Source organism: Alligator mississippiensis, chromosome 10 (assembly GCF_030867095.1).
Source record: "Alligator mississippiensis isolate rAllMis1 chromosome 10, rAllMis1, whole genome shotgun sequence".
In the NCBI taxonomy this organism is placed as follows: domain Eukaryota; kingdom Metazoa; phylum Chordata; order Crocodylia; family Alligatoridae; genus Alligator; species Alligator mississippiensis.
The window spans coordinates 5,717,144-5,733,088 of record NC_081833.1 but is presented as its reverse complement, the minus strand read 5'-3'; the positions used below and the strand labels follow the sequence as shown (position 1 = coordinate 5,733,088).

Genomic DNA, 15,945 nt, shown 5'->3' with positions numbered 1-15,945 from the left:
ACGCTGCAGGGAAGAGCTGCCCGTGAGCCTAGGGACATGTCTTTGCATGGCAGCATCTGGGGAAGCGAACCTGGGTTGCCCAAAGCTTGCACACTCTTGTATTTCGTCTGTCGAGGTGCATCTCTCCCCTGCCTCCACGGGGACGTGTGCCCTGCCCAGGGGATTGCACGGGGGTCTCCCAGCCCCACTGGGGCCGTCACGGGACAGCCAGCCACAGCCCCCAGGCTCCTCCCGGGCCGGGGGGTGTCTGAGCTGGGTGCAGCATGGCCTCACGCAGGCTCCGAGTCTGCCGGGCCAGGCCCCTCGGTGACAGGGAGCAGCTGCCCTGCCCCTCACTGGGGCGCGGGGGGCAGGTGGGTCTGGGGCAGCGGCGCGCTCCAGCCTTGGGGTTAGGCGGAAACTTCCACTGTGCCTCAGTTTCCCCCCGTGTGGTGGGGCTGCCCAGGGGCTTGGGTGAGAGAGGGGTGCGTGTGTATGTCAAGGAGTGTGTGTGTGTAGGGTGTGAGAGAAGTGGGAGGTAGGTGGGTGTGTGTAGGGTGCGTTGGGGTGTGCATGAGGGGTGTATGTGAGAGGGGGGTGTGGGTGAGAGGGGTGCGAGGGGGGGGTGTAGGGTGTGTTGGGGTGCGCGTGCTGCGGGCGCGGGGCGGCGGCGGCGGCGCTGGCCGGGCCCGGCAGAGCCTGCGGGTGAGAGCGGAGCCCCGCCCCCGCGCCCGGCCCCGCCTCCGCCCGGTCCGGCTCCGCCCCCGCCGGGCAGGCGCGCGCCGGAGCCCGAGCCCGAAGCGGAGCGAGCGCCTGCGGCCGGTGAGCGCGCGGGGCCGGGGCGCCTGCCTCAGTTTCCCCGCGCGGGGGCTTGCAGAGGAGACGCGTCCCCCGGGGCTGGGGGCGCCGGGAGCACCTGCTCCGGCCTCGGCCTCGGCCTCGGCCGCGCCGCTGCCCTGCGGGACCTGCGGGTGGGCGGCCCCGGCCCCGGCCCCGGCCCCGGCCCCGGCCCCGCGCGAGAGGCGTGTGCGGCTGCACCGTGTGCCGGTATGTGCGCGCGCGCGCCTGCGTGTGTGTGCGCGCGCGGGGAGAGACAGTGTACCTGGGGAGAGGGGCGAGATATATATAGAGAGAGAGAGAGAAACTATATATAGACAGAATACATCTGTGTGTGTGTGTGTGTGTGTGTATGTATGTATGTATGTATGTATGTATGTATGTATGTAGAGAGAGAGAGAGAGTGCGTATGTATGTAGTCACTATATTCTCTGTATATAGAGAGAGACGATATGTATAAGAAGGTATGTAAAGAGAGAATATACACAGGGAGGAAGGGATGGAGGAAATATATATAGAGAGCGAGAGAGCGCGAGCATGAGAGAGAGAAATGCATATGGATATATCTATATAGGGAGATAATATATAGGGGAGAGAGAAAGTATGCGCGCGTGTGTGTGTGTGTATGTGTATATGAGAGAATATATTTAGAGAGAGAGTGTGGTAAAAGAAAGCGGGAGAGAAAGCCGATGTTCCCTGACCCCGGGGCAGCGGTGCCGGCGGGGCGGCGGAGTGGCAGTGGCAGTGGCATTGACGGTGGCGGTGGCGGCGGTGGCGCAGAGCGGGGGAGCGAGTGACTGGCCTAGGAGAGGTGGGAGGGAGAGGAAGGGAGGTGGCGAGGAGGGCCAGACCTACGAGCCACCCGTAGGGACAAAGGTCACAAAAGCTCCTCCAAGGAGCGGGACGGGCACCTGCGGTCGCTGTGTAGGGCAGTTTGTGGATGGTTTCCTGTTTCCCGTATTCCCCTTCAAACTTCATTTGCGAGTCCTGGGCTCAGGTTGTTTGCTTTGCTCTGGTTTTGTTTGCTCGTTTTGTCAGTCGGCAGCCCAGGCAGCTGCGCTCCTGCTTCCCACCCCTGCCCTGCACCCTGGTTTTGGCCCCGGCCTGGAGAGGTTGCTTCTAGCCATGACAGGACAGCTACGCCTCAGTATCATTTTGATCCCGGCCTCTCGGCTGCCAGAGCCAAATCATGTTGTCGGTCGGTGTCTTTTGTGATGAGGGCGCTGGTCTAATAAGAGCAGAGATGAGCGCTCCAGTTGGGGTCACCTAATCTGTAAAAGGGGCACTGAATGATGGTGGCTTCAGCTCAAGCCGTCCCCATGGGATGGCAGAAATCGCTCGGGAAGTCTTCCAAGTTCCCCCTGGGAGATGACAGGGATATGATTCTCCTGCTACTGGTCTGTTGGGAAAGTCTCTACGAGCCTTTTTGAGGAGAGTAGCCCATAAGGCTGATGCTAGGTGCTCTCTTTTCTCCATCTCCATCCTCTGTCCTGAGGCTAAGAGGGCTAGACCAGTCTACTCTGGTTATTGGGAGAGTTTGGGAGTAGGTTCTGGAGTGGTGAAAATTCTCACAGCGCTTTTCATCCTGATATGAAAAGGGCCTGTATCCCGTCCCCATGGAGTAGATGGGGAAAGCGGAGGCACAGCCAGGTGAAAGGACTTGTTCAGGTTGGCACAGTGCATCTGTTGCAAAGACAGCAACGGACTCTGTCCCTTGATTCAGAGCCCAGTTGTCTGCAGAGCTAGGCAGGCTCCAAGACAAGTCTCTCTCCTTTAATCCTATTTTTGCCTTATTCATGACTTTAATACAAGCTTTGTAAATGTGAAATGGCTGCATTAAAAAGAAGGCACCTGTTTGTTGTTTTTTTTTTCATTATGCATTAGAATGAAAACTGCCGTCGGTCCTCTCGAGTTAGGAGTGGTGCAGAGTTGTGGTTTTGCTGTACAGCACAAGAAAAACACTCAATCTTCAATAATTTATGTGTGCATGTGAGGAGCTTAGTGGGACTATGCAAGTGGCCAAATCTTTGCAGGGCCTGAGACTTTAGTACTTAACTTGTGCTGGGAAAATGTTGTAGTTAAATATGCATGGATTCATAAAATTCTCCATCCCTGTATTACTTGATAATCCCCATTTCACTCCAGTCCTTTCTCTCATGGTGCATTTTTAACACACAGTTCAGGTTTTCATGACTGTTTTGTGGTCCGGAGTTTTGTACAAAGATTGATGGTGTTGCAAAATCCAGTGCTAGCCTCTGGATTTCTTGTCCTCGGTCTCTCGTAGTGCTCTGCAGAAGGACAGAAGGGGGCACTCCCACCACCAGCTGCCCTCATGCAGACCTGATACGTTCAGTAGATTTTTGCATGGCCTGTTGTTTTAATGGTTGACTAGCTTGCAGACTTGTTCCTGAGCTGTTGGATAGCTGAAAAGCATTGCATGAAATACAAGGAGAAGATTAGCTAAGCATGAAAGAAAAGGCACCGACGAGTCTTAGCTTGCTGTTTTACATTGGAATGCTTCTTTAGGGTACTTCTGGCATCCTTTGATTGTGATAGCATATCTGAGGGAGAGTTGTGAGCACATGACTAAGCCTTGGGGTTCAAAATAGGCCTTGTTATGTTTCTTGCTTTTAATAAATAGAGCAGAGCCTCACTGGGCACTTATTTTACATTAATCATATTTCAGTTTCCAATAACTAACTTTAATTAAAGTACGGTTGATACCAACATAACAAACGGACGCATACTAGGCTGTCTTTGTGAATAAAATTCACAATTCCCTTCCTATTCCCTTTATGGCCCTTAGATGCTTTTGTTGCCATTTTAACAGCATACGGTAGCAGCTGTTTATCTTTTTAATATCGCTTTTTGCATGCATGTTCAAGAAACAAGAATTATTTGAGCAAATGACTCCCTGGTCTCTTAACAACATTTTTTTTTAAGTAACTTGAAAAATAGAAGGAGGAAATGAACATCTAGATAAGTAGGTGGGAAAAGGTTGCCTAATGCTGAGGTGGCCCCAAAGCTCCTTGAAGTTAATGGGAGCCTTTTCATTGATTTCAGTAAACTCAGTTGAGTGTTTGGATGCGACCCTGCAGAGCATGCAAGAATGTGCTTCTGGCCCATTGAAACCAGTGGAAGTCAAGCATGTGTTTAAGTGGTTAGTTGAATGGGAATGGGTTGCATGCACTTGTGTCCAAATCGCCTATTAGTTATATAGTAACTTATACTTGTGTAACTCTATAAGGTACCACTGTGCCCTGCCTCCTACTGAAGTCATTAGTAGCTCCTGAATTGCATCCAAACTAAACAGCATCCGAGGAGTTTTACTTTAATTCACCAGAAAGACTTGTCTGGAAAACCTGCTTGTGCAAATAGTCACGCCGTTGGAGCACAAAAAGGATAAAAAACGTGATGTGTACAAACTCCCTAGGTTAGCAAGAGTTAGAATGAATGCTTGAGAGTATGATCTTTGGATTATAGTTAATTTCTGGTTAATTTGACAGGTAACTTTTACTGAAAGGACTATTTCTGATGAAAAGATCTAGTTTATTTTGGGTTTGCTTCTGACAGTGTATTTTAATGTGTTCATCACTGTTGTGCATCTAACAGCCCAAACGTTTATTGTGATTTACCATCTGGTATGTGGGAGTTCTATGTGATTCCTAATTTTAGTTGACAGCAACCAGTTTGGGAGGATTTTGTTCTAAATTGTTGAGGAATTTTTAAAAGTTGCCAGTGAAAGTGGGTTTCCTTTGTATTCAATCAATGCAAGACTTTGTCTCTCTAATTGGAAATCTTCATTGCTTCCCAGATTTTCTATCTTAAATAGCTTTACCTCTTCCAGGCAAACATTTATAGAAAGGACTCCTTCAGTTGGATGAAGACAGGATGTTTATTATTATTATTTACCAGAGTATAGACATTGTATTGCTGTTATTTCTCGTGGCATCAACATAATATAGCTAACTAGCTGTAAGCTAGTATTTTTAACAAATGGTTTTATGACAGCACAATTGAAGAGCTACAGGATAATTGGTGGGTTGTATGAGTGGTAGTTGCTATTTCACTTCTGAAAGTTGTGTAGCATAGTGTGATGCATTGAATTCTCCCAGGTTCATAGTAATAACTTGTTTGAAGACCAAGACAATCCACTGGGAAACAGTCCGTGACAAATAATTGGTTTTTTCCTTTCCAGTTTCTTCTCCTCTAGTGGTTGTTCTCTGCCGGCGGAGGGAAAAAAAAATCATTATTTCTTCTGGACCTTATTTTTAATTTGCCAAGCAAAAAAATGTGTTGTTTATTTTAATTAAATTTCAGGAACCAGCTTTCCTGTCCAGTAGCCATTTTCTTTGAGTTCTGAAGAATTTTCCTTTTTTTTTTTTTCCTTTTAATTAATTTTGAAGCTGGCTTGTACAGACGAGGAGTGGCGTTATTATTTCTATTTAAAGGAAGCTTAAGCTGAATTCTGGGCTTGGAAAAGTTTTGTCAACAAGATCAAAAAGTGTTAGGAGCCTAGACCCTCTTTCCAGTCCATAGAGAGACAAAAGATTGGGGCTGAGAATGGTTTATAGCTGTTGTGATCACTGTCTGCCCAGGGGCAAAGTACATCCACTGATGAAAGGATGAAAGGACTGTGGTGGTGGTGGGCCTCAGACTACAAGGTGACTAAGCCTGAAAATGCATCTGCAAGGCTCAATCAATGGAAAGGAGGAAGAATCTAATAAACATAGAGATAATACTGGGAATACCTAAGGAAATCTCTGCAGGAAGATCCTGCTGACTTTTAGTGAAGGCCCATTTCAGAGAGGAGCTTCACTGCCTCTTGCTTTTCTCCTTGCAGTCCCTCCCATCTGTGGCATTTGATAAACAAAGGGCAGCAGTGAGGGGTGCTGTGCAATCATTGCTGCTTGCATTTGCCCTTATAGATAGATCCTCTTCATTCAAGGATCTTGAGGAATTTGAAAACCCTTAACTGATCAGTAGATTTCACAACATCCCTTTGGGTTTAGATAGGAAGGTAATGCTTCACCTGCTGGTGACTTGCAGCCCCTCCTTGGGATAGAGCATGCCAGTCCTTTGATAGTGTGCTGCTATAAAAGTTAAGGAAGACAGAGAGAAGAAGAATATTTTAGCCAAGTAAAACCAAATGGATAGAATATAATTGTCTGAGCTGAAATGTGGCCAGAGCTACTTATACTTTGGACTCTTTTAATGACCATGCGTGGGCCTCAGTTTCTACATTTTGTCCCAACTAAGCTGAATCAGCTCAAGGGTTTCAGAGCAGCTCTTTCTGGATTGTTCCAGCTCTGACGCAGCAGCCAAAAATGTTTGGCTCAGTCGGGCCTGACGACCCTATGAAGTCAGGAAACTTTAGTTATTACTGGCCATCTTAGTATGCACAAGGAGAAAAATGTAAGGAGTCTGGTATCCTGGATAGTTTGGAATCTGTGAAGCTTCTGCAGTTTAGGCTGGACTGTGTTTGGACAGCTGGGCTCAGTAATGACGTTCCTGCTAGGAGAACAGCCATGACGTTCCTAACAGGAGATTTTCTAATTATTATCTCCACAGGGGAGGAAGAGCATTTAGACAATGAAGATGTAACTTGAATAACATAAGGAACGATGGTCACCACTAATTCCACCCCCCACGTGCAGTACCTTGTGCGGTTCAGCTCTGCTCCTTAGCTAGGACCATGTACATCATGTTTCTATGGAATACATTTGTATAGATAGTCCATAAGTCTTGCTGTCAACAGGTAAAGTAGCATTTGGACAGGAGATACGGCTGTAGCAACCCAGAAAGGTGCATCTCGGCGTTCCGGTTTAACCGAGACCCTCGTGAATTAAGAGCTTAGTTTCACAATTCATTATGGTGAGTGCAACTAATGTCATGGATAGGAAAGTTAACTGTCATTTGTTTGGACTGCTGGTGGTTACGTAACTAATCCTTAGCTTCAGGATAGTTATTCAAGTAAATTAGTTGACTTAACCTGCCGAGCACTGGCCTCAGAAGGCATTCTCTTCCGCCAGTGTGATACCATGGTTAGGGAGCGGGAGCATACCAGAGCAGCAGCATGCTGAGGGCTTTGACATGTCTTAGCCCTTGACCAAGGGGGTCTCATTATCCCCAGGCATGAAGGACACTGGTCCTTGCTGGTCCTTGGATGTGTTATAAGGACTTAATTCCCTTAAGGGGTATAGAAGGATTGCAGGTTTTTATAGTACAGCCATGATGAACTAACCTTCTGCTTGCACGGTGTCTCTCAATTGGGTAGTCATTAGGAATCTGGTTTGAGGCTCAGTGAGTCACCCTTTTTTCGGCTGATCTGAGTTGAAGTCAATGACTTATGACTTGTTGGGAAAGCCTGCAGGGCAGGGGCCATCTCTGAAGGTAAAGAATAATGCTCTGCCCTTGTATGTGAGTTTATACTTCAGGTCCACTTCTGCTCCTGGTGGAGTCTCCTGGAGTTTGGAATGAATAGATACTGCATGGATATATTTTCCTTCTATCGTATGAAAGGCACAAAGTAAGGGATCTGCTTTCTAGTGTGTGTGTGTTGTCAGTAGTCTTGGGTAATCTAAGGATTCTCCTTTTAGAGGAAAGGCACAATGTAGAATAATTTTCTGCATGTGGGTGGTTTACTTACCTTAATGCTACTCTTCCTTTTTTTTTTTTAAAAGGAACTAGAAGGTAGATATTTTGCTTATCGTGTCAGATGAAATTGGAATCCAAATATTTACATCTTTTTGCTGTATCTCAGGTTCAGAACCAATTGTAGGCATTCCTGAGCTGTTTAGCTGCCTCTTTAACTGAGTGGGTCGTTTTCTTCTGAGTGGCAGAAGTCTATGGAGCCTCATTTTGTTTTTCAGTATTTTCTAGCCAGATTCTGCATCTGGAAACACTTTGCTCGGTGGGTCTGTTTGACCTGTATTTATAATTTTGTAGCCCAGGGGCGGGCAATTATTTTGGGCAGAGGGCCGCTTACTGAGTTTTGGCAAACCATCAAGGGCTGCATAACAGGCAGCCCGGGGCAGATTAACATAAATTTTCTAAATTTTTTAGGGGCCCCGTGGGCCGGATAGAATGGCCTGGCAGGCTGCATCCAGCCCCGAGGCCGCATTTTGCCCACCCCTGTCCTAGCCTGACCATAGCTATGTTTTGTGGCTTCTTCCGTCTGTAGTAGAAATTTCACACACTTGAATTAACTTTACACAATAAGGGGAATGCTTCTGGGTGTATATTCAACTAGCTAAGGAGCAGCTCAGAAAACAAGATGGAAAACTATAAGGGGGAAAAACAAGTGCATATATACGAGCATATGAATAATAACCCTTCTCTTCATCTGAGCTCAAGGCTCTTTACAAACGAGGCTAGAGGATTGTCCTCACCTTGCAGGCAAACCAAGGTACAGGGAGATTAAATGATTTGTTAAGCATCACATAGTGAGCCTGTGGAATAGCCAGGGAGAGACGCTACCTTTCTGTGTGTCGGACCACACTTGTTCTCATGATTGTGTGCGTGGCTGTCCTCATTCCTACCTGAGGCTGGGATTTCGGTCTGGAAGACAAGTCACTGGGGGACCCAATCCTATCCATCCTGTAATCCCAGCAGTGTGAATAATGTAGACATCATGGAGTTGTCTTTGTTTTCTTTCTTTTTTAAGTTATCATTTATTCAGGCTGTTGGGAGACGTTAGTTGACTTTACTTGTGGTCTTTATTTTACTTTTATTTGAGCTATAAAACATGACATCTAACTTTACTGCTACATGTGGTAAACAGTTTTTAATGTGTCCATTTTGTGCCTACAAAGTGATCCTTAAAACTCATTCTCTCTTGCATAAACTTCCATAAATATGTATTTCAATAACAGGCATATATTTAACACACAATAACTGTCACACAGGCATGCATTTGGGCAAACCTAACTGAAGTGTTATCCTTTCTAATGCAGCTCCCATGTTGTGAGCCATTGGTCTAATATTACACATGTACTCTGTCATTTTAATTTAGTGGAAAAGAACAGGTTTTTAACTCGTTGCGTACTCAGATGCCCACTTTGGGAGCTCTGTTTGACATGCTGCTCATCCAGTTAACAACGTAATGGTATTTGCATCAGGGCCTTGGAAATGCAGTATTGTGGCTTGAAAAGGAAGAAAGCCTGTTACGATAAAAGCTCACTTTTCCATCTAGCTGTATCAGAGATGTATTAAATCATAGCCTAATAGCACCGGTTAGGTTATTAAAGCTAGTCTGTAATGGAAACTGCTCAATCTGTTTTATGGGTGTGTTTTATTCAAAGTGCTGGACACAGTGGACATCATCAGGGAGGTGTGCCAACTGCTGCATTTTTATCCCCCCACCCCAGCCTCTCCGTCCCAGTCCGTGCCAGCTGTTGGCATGTCAGATTTGGGCTCTAGGAGCACATGATGAGGGCATTCCTTTCTAGCATCATCTTATGCTTGGAGATGTTTCCAGCAGCTACTGGGGAGTCCCCAGGGGAGAAGGTAAGGACGTGTACAAATCCAGGGGCTCTACAGCCATTCTACAACATGCACAGTTACTGAGTTGCGCGTAAGTTTAGGGAGGAGAGCCCTGCTCTCCTCGGATAGAAAAACCTGCAAGCTACAGTGTCCTGCAGTACGATCTTCCTTCTGCTGTTTTTCCTTCGGTAGGGAATGACACTGCCAAGTTCTGGGTACAGGAGTATATTTCAAAAGCTGTCATTCTAGGACATGTGCTTATGTCCCTGGCAGCGATGAACTGGGCCCAGTTCTGTCCTCTGTTTTCAACCAGTCTGTGGAAATGCAAGAGGGAGCCAAACATGCCCCGTGTAAGCACCGGTGGTATTCTATGGGGCAGACTGCTATTCAGGGAGCACCTGAAGGGTTTTCAAATGTTCTTTGTTTCCCCCCCCCAAAAAAAAATTGAGCCCCCTTTCATTATACTCCATCTCACAGGAGTAATATTAAAAGACCAGCATTAAAGCAATTTTATGGTCTAAAACATGTCTGTATTTAAAAAAAAAAAACAACAAAAAAACCCCAACAACAACAATAAACCAAAAAGCCAGCACCCTCCTACTAGCACCTGTTCATCATTTTTGCATGCCTTTGAGCCATATTTGATTGCATTACTGACAAAAGTCTTTTTTTTTTTTTGCTCCCTGTTAGCACTGTAGAGCTGAAAGAGCAAGCAGGGTTCTGCTTTATCCTATGTATCATCAACAGAATTGTCAGATAAGCTGTATTGGCAGACTGCTTTGCCTGCTGATGGTTTAGGAGGCAGAGCATATCTTGGCTTTCAGAGCCCAGATCCATTTGTAGTGGCGGTGCTTACAAGAACTATATAATTTAATTTTTTTTAAACTTATAAACAGATCTGGAATAACCAAGAGCATGAACCTGGAATCCCATAATGTCAATTTTACGGCTGCTTCTGAGAGACCTGCATTGTAATATTCCAACTAAGTACTTCAAGAGGTCTCGCAGTAAACTTGTAAATGTCAGTCATTTTTTTTTCTGCCTAATTTAGTTATTCTATCAAATCCTCCGGGAGAACACGCAGGCAGGCATGCCATACAGTTCCTTCCCAGTCTTTTTGTTCAGGTTTTCATGCCACACCCGCTCCCCTTGTCTTTGTATAATGGTGTCTACAGCTCTACATGAATGATGGAAATCAGGGTTGCAGAGGTAGGTCACATAACAAAACCAGTGTGTAGTTTAAACTGTGAATGCAGATTAAAATTGGAGATGTTCCTGTTCTGAGCAGGGGTCAAACTAGATGACCTCCCGAGGTCCCTTCCAGCCCTCATTTTTATGGTTCTGTGTGCTTTTTCTTCATGATCCATTGATTGGCAAAATATTCCTTCTGATAACACAGGCTAATCTGGCTAGTTATAGCTCAAGTAAATATTTCAAAGCTCTTCTAGCAAAGATGTCAGCGGCACAGCACTTTAGGTAAGAAAGCTTTTGATACAATTAAACTGTGATGTAAGTACTGCTAAAGCTGTTTGTTTTCAGGAATAAATCCCATTTTTAAGCAAGCTTCCAACCAGTCTGGTACTGCTCTTTTCTTTTTTCACATATGAGCTGCCATTAAAGAGCAACAGGGGCTGGCTTTTAAATTATGACCACGTGCTACTGTATGTTGTAAAGAGAATGCGGATCTCACTTGGAAACCCAAGGTCAGTATCTCTAATGGTAGTGTTGCTTGTAATGAAAATTTGGGTGGCTTACAACTCGTGGATGGACAATGACCAAAGGTCTGAGGTCACAATGATTCATTCATATTACAAATGATTTAAAATAGGCCCAGATTTGGGTGGGCTTGGGTGCTCATGGGATGAGTGGTGTTCAGGATTTCTAAATATCTGAAATGGGATCTAGGTAAGCATGGGATGAATTGGGGGAAGGGGAGATGGGACTCTAAAGCCTTAGTTCTGTTGCATGACAAGGCCAATACAGCTTTATCACAGCCAATGGAAAGTTGTTGTTCATAGCACCCATGCTTGTCTTATTTCTAGGTATCCGGGTTGTAGCCGTATTGGCCTAGAGGAAAAAGCATTAAAGAATTTATTTATTTATTTATTTATTGCAAAAATCTAGTTGGTCTAATAAAGGATATAATCTCTACCATGAGTCTTGAATGTCTTATTTCTAGGCTTACTTTCTAATTTATCTTGTTTGCTATCTCTACTTGTCCAGTGCTTTGAACAACGGGGCCTAGTGTTCAGATATGGTCTGCCAGGAGCAATACAAATGATAGGTCCTAGAGGCCCAGTGTTTTCAAGTTAATTTGAAGTATTCCACTGAGGAGCAGGGATGCGAAGAAGGTTTCTGTAAGTTTCTTCATCTATAAAATACTGAAAGCAAGCAAATCATGCAAAACCTGAGCAGCGTGTTTCCATTTGACTCGCTGGTTTTCAAAAGGGGTGACACTATTTGCTGCATTAAAATGAGATGCTGTTGCTCAACTGATGCATTCTGTTAGTTTGGTAGGTGTGGAGAACACCTTTTTCCATTAAGGAAATGAGTAAATTGTTGATTTTTTTTTTTTTTAAACTAAAATTGAGATGAAATTTGTAAATGACAGTTCTTTCATGTTTAAGGATTAAAAATTTCCCTCTGAGCCTGGTTGAGGTATGCCGCAAACTCTGAACACTGTGCAGGAACCCACTTGGAAAAAACCCTGCTTGAAACCCCTTTTAAATTACGCACTAGCCAGATGGTCAAAAAGCAGAACCCCGCAATCAATGAGGCAATCTGTAAATATTTTTAATCATTACTGTGGAGCTGCTGTGTTGACGCTGCTATGTAAAATGCTATTCCATGGTGCTTATCACTGATCAGTTTGGATAAAATGGAGAATAATATTAAGCTTTGTACCTGTATTATGAATGGTGGGTTTCATCTACACAGAGAGGTTTCCATCAAGGCCTGCAAATGGATTGTAAAGCCTTCTTTCAGTGTGTAATTTAAACCCAAACAATCTTTATTTCCTTTCTCAGTCAAGCCCTGATCAAATGTTTTTTGAGATGTCTTATTCCAGCTGAAATGCTGTAGCTCAGTATTGACTTTTTCTGCTCAAATTGCCACAAGTATTTGGAGGAAAGGGGGAGAGGTGGAGCTGATGGGGAGTTGTTTGCTGTAAACAGACCAAGCCGGAGATAATGCTTAGGAAGTAGTTAAGAGAAAATCAGCAGATTAAATAGATGTCAAATGAAAAGAAACCTTCTTGAGAGGGAGTTGCATCGAACCAGCCAGAGGCATGTCTTAGAAATATATACAAGGGCGGTAGCATTCTTATGCATAAGACATGAGGTTTCTTTAGTGAGTAGAAATGCAGAGCTCGGATGCAGCAAGAAGGCAGCTCTCTCCATTGCTGGGTTCATGTTAGCCCTACAGAACAGCGGAGACTCCCGTGAGAGCTGCTTCCCGGGTCTGAGTCTAAAGGTGGCCTGCTTGAATGCCAGGCCCCTGTGAAGCAGTGGCTGTGGTTCAGTAATGGGCTGGGCCATGGCTGCAGAGGCAATAGGCTTTTTGGAAGGTGGGGTATCATCTAGCCTTGCTTTAGAACAGGCCAACTGGCCACAATTTATAATTTATAGCATGCTCTCACTACCGTGTGTCGTAATGCTAAATATTAGCCCTCCCTACCTTTGTATGAACAGTGCAAGGCTGCCTGGGAGCTTTGTTAGGAGACAAGAGAGGCCGAGTTGTTTTGAGTGCTGCTGGGGTCTGCAGAATATGAAGGAACACAAGGCCAGATTTGTGAGAGGTTGGTAGGTGCCTTGGTCCCCCTGACCTGCAGCAGTGGGGGTTCAGCTGCCAGACAGCTTTTAAAAGTCTAGTTGTCAGTGTCTTGCAGAGGTGGCACCATGGGCATGTCTCCTTGGAACCAGGCATGAGCTTGGCTTGGGGCAGGTGAATGGCATGGGGCCTGGAGAAGTGCTCTGAGTGTTGGGAGACAGGATTTCAAGGCTTTCCAACCTCAATTTGCCACAGACTTCATGGCTGACCTTGCAGACAGTCGTGCTCTTTCTGCCTCCGTTTCTCCATCGGAAAGGTGTGCAAACTTGCTGGAAGTGTTAATGCTTCCTGGGGAGCTTTGAGAGCAGAGGTGTCATGCAAAGGCTGAGTGTAGTTAGAAGTATTGCGCAGTCCAAGAGCTGTCCCTGGATGACATCTCTGCTCTGGAGCTGAGCCAGGGTGAGCTCTTCTCAACTTCCCACAGGCTGCTTCCTTCCCCAAGCAAAGTGAGGACAGGGAATCCCTGGGCCAGGATCTGGGGTGAGACCCCTGTATTAATGCCATACTTACCCTCCGAGTGATCTCACCCTGACAGCCAGCAAGGGACGAGCAGCCTTTTGTTCGTGATTGTCCTGATGAGTCTGGGAACCAGTTTGTATCCCTGCTCTAAAGCGTAGTAACTCCCTTGCGGTCAGTGGCTGTCACTGCTGAGAGGGCAGAGCAGGGGACCTGGACCACGAGGTTGCTTTGCTGCATGAGTTCATCTTCCCCACCCCCTCCAGCCCCAACCCCCAAGCTGGTCAGTGGCTTGCTGGTACTTGGCACTGCTCCCTTTCACTTCCCTTTGCTGCTTTAGGCAGCTTCTGGAGGGGTCAGCCTGCTGTCCCGCCAACCCAAGGGGTCCCCACACCTGGTTTTTAAAGCTGTGACCGAAGTAGTGGCAGGAAGCAGTGGCATTAGGGACATCGAGGGTTGACTAAGTCCCTTTCTGTGCGCCTGTGTTAATCGCTACGTTTAGTTTGTGAAACCCCCCCTCTTTTCTTTTTGCTGGTGAGTTCTGCTGTCTAGAATACCAAATATTCAGAGCTCCTTGCTTTTGGATTTATTTATTCTTTTTTTTTGGCAAGAGTTTGACTACTTACAGTCTGATGTTGCCCCAGAAGGGCCAGTGGAGAGGCTGATAAGATGAGAGGAATGCCCTGTGTGGTTTGAATGCCCCATGCGGGAAGAACGGTGCTTGCAAACGGGACATGCTCAGTACTTGTAAACTGTAGGCATCAGTGGGAATGACAGAGCATTTATTGCTAGAGCCCAGGCTGTTCATTGTGTGCAGTCTTTAAGAGCTGCAGTGCTTTCAGTTACCCGTTGCAAAAGGATGTGTCCACTCTTGTGAGTTCACAGAACCAAACCAAGGCTTTTTAGTTGACCTGCCTCATTATCAAATACTAGCACATAACTTAGAGCTGCTGTTTCATTGTGGCAGGGGTGGTTTGTTCACTCCACTGGGCTGTAGCAGAGCTGCAAATGCTCCCAGTGAGGAGGGAAGCAGGGTCTGGGACAAGGATTTCTCCAGAGAAACCCTAGGGACTGCTAAATGCAGAAGGGAGGACTGGAATTTATGGTGCGTCACTTCAAGCAAGATAAAGCCAGATTCGCTAAGGAGTGAACTTGTTAGTAGCGTTGCCTGGTGAGTGGGACTCGAATGTGAACTGGGAGACCGCGATTTTTCCTCCTAGCTTTGCCACTGATCTGCTGCTTGATGTTGGACTTACTTCACCTTTGCATCTCTTTCCCATACCACCTTTTGATTTGTCTTGGGTATGAAGATTACAAGCTACTTGGGCCAGGGGCTGTCCCTGTCTTGTGTAGGGCCTTGCTCTTAATTGGGGTCTTGAAGTGTTGGGTTGTGGTTGTTTTTGGCCATGTCTGCTCTAGGTTTGGTATGGGGACACCACCATCCCTCCAATAAAAAGTACTTCTGCGGTGACAGTTGTGACAACTGAAGCACAGCACATCGGTTAAGCAGATAGGTCTTCAGAAGCCAGCAAGAAAGAATGTTATAATTAATCTGCCTCCGTGGAAAGATAAATGCCAGGTCTATTAGTGTACTGCGGTGTTTTCAGCGTTTGTGCTAAAAATGAGCCACTCGCCACCTGCCGGGTGGCACCTCATCCTTATTGCAAAATGTATTTACATATGAATTTGTCTACTAATAGCTCCAGTCTGCTTTGATCCGTCTCACGTGACTCGGTTTCCTGATGCTTCCAAACCTATTTTAAATGTATGGGGCTGCCAAAAGGCTCCGCCTGGGAAGGTACAGAACAATCCCAGTTCTGGTAGCTGTCCTTGAGAGTAAAGTTCACTGATGAAGAACTTGATCCTAAAAGGCAGTCGGTGGACTCTGTAAATATTTTGGATGGGAAAAATAAACCTCTCATGCCCTGTTGGGAGCTTTCTTCTTTTAGCATTTTTACTGTGTGGGAGTTTTCTTCTTTTAGCATTTTTGGTGGGTGTGTGTTGTGCTTCTTTTATTGGGCTTTTTTTTCCCTCAGACATTTGCAGATGGTGTAACTCTATTAAGACCAGTGGTTGTAGGCCTGAATATTTAAAAGATACCATCTGGGTATGTATTTTCTAAGGTCTACAGGGTGGATATACTGTGCATAAAGGTTTATAATTTAAGGTGGATTTATTCAATTTTTTTCCCCTGTCAATGTCAACTTTACTTTAAAAAATCTGGTAAAACCTGAACTCAAATTACAAGCATAATCTACATAAAAGAGAAGTTGCTTCAGTGAGCTTGTTTTGGTGAATTAAATGGCACTGCTTTTTTAGTCAGATGGAGAACTGGGGAAAACATCTGACTTCTGATGTCAG

At 45.7% G+C, this 15,945-nt stretch overlaps 1 protein-coding gene across 7 annotated transcripts in view; it reads left to right on the top strand.

Annotated features, from left to right (window-relative positions):
* Window positions 1-774: 774 nt before the first annotated feature.
* PITPNM2 (phosphatidylinositol transfer protein membrane associated 2) overlaps window positions 775-15,945 on the top strand; it is a 180,979-nt gene continuing 165,808 nt past the window's right edge. For 6 of the 7 annotated variants that reach the window (XM_014598468.3, XM_019486739.2, XM_014598469.3 and 3 more), the window contains exon 1: window positions 775-1,026. The gene's annotated coding sequence lies outside the window, so the exon portion shown is untranslated. The remainder of the gene's footprint in view (window positions 1,027-15,945) is intronic. The other variant, XM_014598470.3, reaches the window with a different exon arrangement.